The sequence below is a fragment of the Lipophrys pholis genome (assembly GCF_963383615.2).
Source record: "Lipophrys pholis genome assembly, chromosome: 2".
Taxonomy (NCBI): Eukaryota; Metazoa; Chordata; class Actinopteri; order Blenniiformes; family Blenniidae; genus Lipophrys; species Lipophrys pholis.
In genome coordinates this window covers 14,715,296-14,721,395 of record NC_137636.1, presented here as the reverse complement: position 1 = coordinate 14,721,395, position 6,100 = coordinate 14,715,296, and the positions used below count along the sequence as shown (strand labels likewise).

The 6,100-nt window shown below is 42.6% G+C and overlaps 1 protein-coding gene across 1 annotated transcript in view; it reads left to right on the top strand.

Moving 5' to 3' along the window:
• The first annotated feature begins 1,279 nt into the window (after positions 1 to 1,279).
• zfhx3b (zinc finger homeobox 3b) overlaps positions 1,280 to 6,100 on the top strand; it is a 137,100-nt gene continuing 132,279 nt past the window's right edge. Inside the window, exon 1 of the mRNA XM_080458316.1 lies at positions 1,280 to 1,687. The gene's annotated coding sequence lies outside the window, so the exon portion shown is untranslated. The remainder of the gene's footprint in view (positions 1,688 to 6,100) is intronic.

The following is a 6,100-nucleotide window of genomic DNA, read 5'->3' as shown; positions in this document are numbered from 1 at the left end:
CTTAAAAATATATATTTTTTTATTTGTTTTATATTACAGTGTTGTCATATTGTTTAATAGTAGATTTAACTCCGATATTTTGAACGTCCAGTGGCTGTAAAAAAAAACAAAAAAACGACACGTCTTTCATATAATTTCCGTAATATATATTTTTTAATCCAAATCACGCTTTATAAACTAACATTTTTAATTTCATCTGAGTTTTGTTGTTTTATTCCAAATGAATCAATGCATACACACACTGTGTGTGAAATGAGTAACTCATATTTCCTCAAGTCGTATCAGCTTTACATATTTAATAACCATTGAGCTTGTCAAGCTTTAAACAATTGTTTTTAAGGGTCATGAACATAAAAAAACATCTCGTGCTTTTCTTGCATGTTGTGCACACATCGTATTGCAAAGAGTTTATCAAAGTTAACATTTTGAAGCCACGCATCAGGATGCTTTAATGTCGACTCTTTACTCTAAGAAAGTGTCATTTCTCGCATTGCTTAAAAAAAATAATATAGATTTACTCGGACAAACACACGGTTACATCTGATAATATCCAGGTGCCACAACTTAAAATAAGCTGTTTCTTTCCACATCACAATAGTGCACCGTGGCAGTCTATACGTTGCTGTACAGTACAGTTATGCAGACATGAAAGAATCGCTTAACGTGCGCAAAAACATTGACAAGTGTTTGTTTTATTTGTTTACAAACACAACAACTGCATGCGCGGTTCAGGGTGGAGGATGACGGCGAAAGTTGCTTTGCTCTTTTGGCTTTTCCCTGCCGCCGAAACTCAGCAATGTTTTTGTTTTCTATAAGTTGTTCAAACATGAGCTCTAAACTCTTAACAAACGCAGCTCCGCGTGCTGCTTTTGCGCAACTAAAATGACAAACCGAGATTGAAACGAGACAGAATAAAATTAAGCATTGGTCACTTGTTTTCTCTGAGCAGCCACGCGATGCGCGAATCTTTCATTTTAAAAGCAAAAAAATTAAAATAAATACCGGCACAAAAACGTCAGTAAAAAAGTGTAAAAGAGCGGAGAAAAGCTGCGCCTGTAGCGCCGGGCTGGCTCTGCTTTGCTGCGGCTGCCTGCTCCAGTATTAACTTTCACTGTCTTCCGTCTAATCAAACTCTTACTTTCCGCTGTTCTTAATTCCATATTTTCAATTCCTGATCATTACTTTCCTCTTTTTTTCCTACTTGTATCTATCCATCCATCCCTCCCTCCCTCCTCTTTCTCCCTCCCTCCCTCCCTCTCTCTCCCGAGCTCTCTCCTTTGCTGAATCTTATTGATCCAGAAGGCGGCTAATTAGCCCTTCCCTTCGTGCCTGTGTAATGAAGCACATGCGCACTGAATTAATCACAGCCATTTTTTGCAGGAAACTAATTAGCAGGAATAAAGATCCAAAGAGTTTTTTCTTTTCAATCATCAGATCTCACTTTCACCTCTTCCTCGCTCCCTCTAACACAAGACTCATCGCCTGCTTTGCATCCAAATTATTTTTATATTGCCTTTAACAACTAATAGTACCTAGTTCGCTTTTTACACTCCGCAACAACAATGATCTTTCTTTTGCCACCCTAAGCGCAAACTGACCAAAAGGGGACTGCCTTGATGGGATCTTTAGCTAAATCATCACAATACTGGATTAAAAAGCGAGGATCACAAAGCGGCAGCGAGAAATTGTAAGTTTCAACTTTGCGTTTGTCTCTTTTTCCTCTCTGTTTCCACGATCCTATTCTTTTCGCTGTTGGACTTATCTGAATCTCTCTTCCATCTGCTCGTAGTTTTCACGCGTAGCGGAGCTGGCTATTCTTGCTTTGTGAGACATGCCTGGCGACCTTAAGTTCATTTCATGCAAGTAGTTTGGTTCTATCCTCGGTTTTATTTGTAACGTTACCTGTGTTTACATCAGCGTTCGTCCTCTTCTCCTCATGAATGGAAGATAAGAAATGGGCAAGACAGCGATCCACTCCAAACAGTTGATCGGAGAAAAGCACGGTTTTGAAACAAATACGTGCTTTTCGGTGGGATCGGGGGAAGGTTTAGAGGGCTTATGGTGGTCTAGAAGCGTGTTTTGAGGCACAGATGCAGTGAGAACGGGGGCTGTGTGGAGCGGACGGAGAGCAGCGGCAGCTCCACATGAGCGCTGCCCAGAAAAGGAGCTCCAAGTCCAGCCTGTGGGTCCGTGAGCGTCCGGTGAAAGGCACGCGTCTCTCGCGTTCTAATTTTGACAGATTTTGACTACTTGCCACATCCGAGGGGGGCTTCGGCAACGTCGTGTGCCTTTAGAATCCTCTTCTGGATAAAGACATGGTTTTTTTTTTTGTTATTCTCCGACACGTCTGTGTGTGAACCGTGCAGTCCCTCCGCCCTGCCTCGGCTCCTCCAGCTACTCTTTCCCCTCTTTCCCCGACTTTGTCCATCTCTTTCTTTTTTATTTTTCATAGCTCTTTGCCTCTTTGAAGCGTTGTTTTTGAGTCGATTCTCGCTCATTCACTGACGGAGTCACATGCAAATCGATCGGAGTGTGTGTGTGTGTGTGTGTGTTTGTGTGTGTGTATGTGTGCTCGTGTGTGCGTGTGCATGAGAGAGGTTCGTGTCTGCGAGCGTGTGTGTGCTCCCGTGGATGCTCTGTGTTGAGGGGGGGAAAAAAAAAAAAAACCCGGAGCCCCGGGTCTCCTGCGTGACAGGAGCGGATCAGCAGGACCTTTTTCCACGGACAGCCCCGGAGCCTGAGCCGCGGTGCTCGGCACAGACACGCCGCGCAGGGCGCACCGAGCCACCGCCACAGCCACGGACTGCAGGCGATCCGCTGCCTCCCCAACTATACTTGACTACCTTATCGGACTTTCAAAATAACGCCCTTTTTCCCCGAGAAATGCTGATCGGAAAGAAAACCAAACATCGCCTTATTAGTCTGACCTTATGCAGACATACTCATTCCAAAGTTACTGCCGGAAAACTTAGACTATGGTCCAGGCTAAACCTGTAGGTCACTGCATGCGTTCAGTAGCCGCTTAGTCTCTTCACATTTGTGGGATTTAAAAAAAAAAAAAAAGAAGTGTACTGTCACAAGATATCTTCCACATACCCCCCAAAACAGGCTGCATTCTCGGTGGACAACAAAAAAACGCCTTGCAAAGAGACATCTTTTTTTTTTTTTTTTTTTTGGCTGATGGGGCCTTTTTTTCCAGAAATACAGTTTATTTCTGTCTTTAACGCAATTGATACAAATCTCGAGGGAAAAAATGGATCTGGTCGGGAAAAAAAGAAGAAATCGGAAAAGCAGCGGGTATCTTGACGTGTAGGTGTATTTGAACGACGCAAGTAGTCACAAATAAAATCGGAAATAGAGAGAAATTGCTCGCAAGGCATGAGCTCTAAACAGTCAGAGAGAGTGGAGAGACATACAAGTCAGTCGTATATTTTTCGCGACAGAAAAGAAAGAAGGAAAAAAGGTTTTGCGAGAGAGCAGAGGCAATGATAGGATGTGTGTACGGTTGGGGAGAAACATAAAGGGGGTGAGAAGCTGGGTGTGTGTGTGTAGGGGGGGGGGGGGTGTAGGTCAGACAGCAAGAAACGGGGAACAGGGGTCATGGAGTGAGTGCAGAGATAAAAAAGAAAGAGAGGAAACCCCCTCGCAAACAGCCGAAGGATAATGGGGAGAGAGTGGGTCTGCCTGGGAGAGAAGGGTGGTTGGTATGTTGTGGGAGCCACACAAAGCGCTCACGGTTGTCAGCATCTGCAGGATTAAGACTTTGGCTTCATTTTAGGATGGAGAGAAACAAAAATAGACTAGTAACCGGCTTAAAAAATTCAAACTTTAAGGTTGTCTAGCAGTGAGAGGACCCCCCCCCCCCTCCCCAATAAGGGGGGCAGAGAGTAGCAGTGCTGAGGGGTCAGATAGCCACGGGCCATAGAGGAGCAATCAGGGGAAGAGGTCAGGTAAACAGATCCCTACCTTTCAGACTGAAGAGGATTAGCATTGTGTGTGTGTGTGTGTGTGTGTGTGTGTGTGTGTGTGTGTGTGTGTGTGTGTGTGTGTGTGTGTGTGTGTGTGTGTGTGTGTGTGTGTGTGTGTGTGTGTGTGTGTGGAACCGGGTAGAAACAGGTTTGTTTTTTTTTTACTTTGAATTTCTCTGAGTAATATTATTCATATTACATTGATATTTTCTTTTTTCTGAGTTATCTGGTTTTAATTCCACCATTTTTGCACGAGTGTCTGCTCCATCAACTTTAGTGTGTTTAGATTGCTTTGATTAGGAACTTAAAGGTGTTACATAGGACAGGTATAGGCAGCTATGCCAAAACACAAGCGATCTCCCATCCTTCCCTGTCTGACAGTAACACTCCTCTCCTCATCTTCCTCCTCCCTCTCTCCCTTTTCTCTTACAAAACAAAGACAGCAGAAATGTTTACTGTCATCTCACCTGTCTGATTTCCCTGTCTTGTCTCATTGTCATATTTATGGTTAATTATAACTGCTCCAGGAAAAAAGGTATAGGATTGTCACTGGCTTTATTTCTATGTATTCCATTTCAAAAAATTGTCAGGCTTGGTGTTTAGTGTCGCTAACTGTAGTATCTCAAGCACATCTCTGACTGTGATACTGGAAGCATTACGTTAATGTTCAAGTGCTGTCAGAGTGATGGTTTTACCGCAGACGGCGTCTGCAAAAAATAATTGACACTAGGCCATTTCTGATTTAAAATTATGACTTGTGGTCACAGCTGCTGTATTTTAGTCTCTTTTCCAATTTCTAATCCAGACTAGACATTCAATTTCATTTTTCCCCCCAAATAGCTTTTTTTATATATATATATTTCTATGATTTATAGAAAATTATTTAGGTGGAACTAAAGGGACTATTTAAATTATTTGGCTCAGCATAAATGAAAACAAATCTTTCCATGCACATATTTCCCTCCTGGGTTCATTCTAATTATTTTAATCAAATTAGTTTCTGGTGTAAATCTACCTGGTTGAACTCAAATCTTTGAGACCTTAGCTGTTTTAAATCAGCAGAAATGGACAATATCATAAAATAGTTGACACGTATTAATGTTTTTTCAATCTAATGTTTTTCAAAACTATAAATGCACAGTATGGAGTACATGCATGTGGTGTGATTATCATTTACATGCTGTTGCAGTTGTGATTGATATAATAAGAGAATATTCAGTGTTGTTAGGCACTGATGTGATCGCAGGTTTTCTGCTGGGTTGATGTGCTTTTGCCATTGATCCTGCACGGCAACGAAGCGACTGGGCACTGTTTGCACTTGGTCCCCATCTATTACAATACTTGATGGCAGGTATTTTTTTGAGAAATCAGATGTCATCTCACTGAGTGAGCAGGAACAGCATGTCCAGTTTGGTACATGAGTGAAAGAAAGTCGCGGTTGTCACAGACAGGCTTGTTACATGGTTTGGGGGTAACACAGAGGAAGGGGATACAGCGCCTCTGGCTGTCATAACCCCTTCTCTCACAGTCTCTCTCTCTCTCTCTCTCCCTCCCTCCCTCCCCCCCTCTCTGTCTCTCTCCCTCTCCCTCCTCTTCCCTGTTTCGCTCTCCATCTCATTCTTCATGTATCTGCTGCGTATCTCCCCGCTTAACTCCTACCTTTCCGTGCTCGGGCACGGGCACTGTGGGGGAGCTCGCTGCCATGTCCTCAGTCAGAGAGATCCCTCTTTGGGTGAATGGTAGGCTGGAGGCACACATGGGTGATTCAGCACTGTTTTGATAATGTGTCAGACAACTTGTACTTTGTGTGTGTGCATAAAGATAACAAAAAAAATCACACAATTGTATTCCCTTAAGCTAAATATAGAACGTTTTTGCAATTGAAAATGACAATAGATTATGATATATATATATTTTTTATCATGTTCGTTTTTTTTTTAGCAAATTTATTTTTGTCAAATAAGGAATCAACAGTCAGATAAAGTGAATTCCTTTGTTCTGCATATTGTCTGATATGAGAGTCGATGCGTCATAAAAATGAATGGGTCAGCCTTTCTCTTGATGTGTTTTCTTAGAAACCATTGAGGAATGCAGCGTCTGTCTCTGGCATTGGTCGAACGGACAGGTAGATG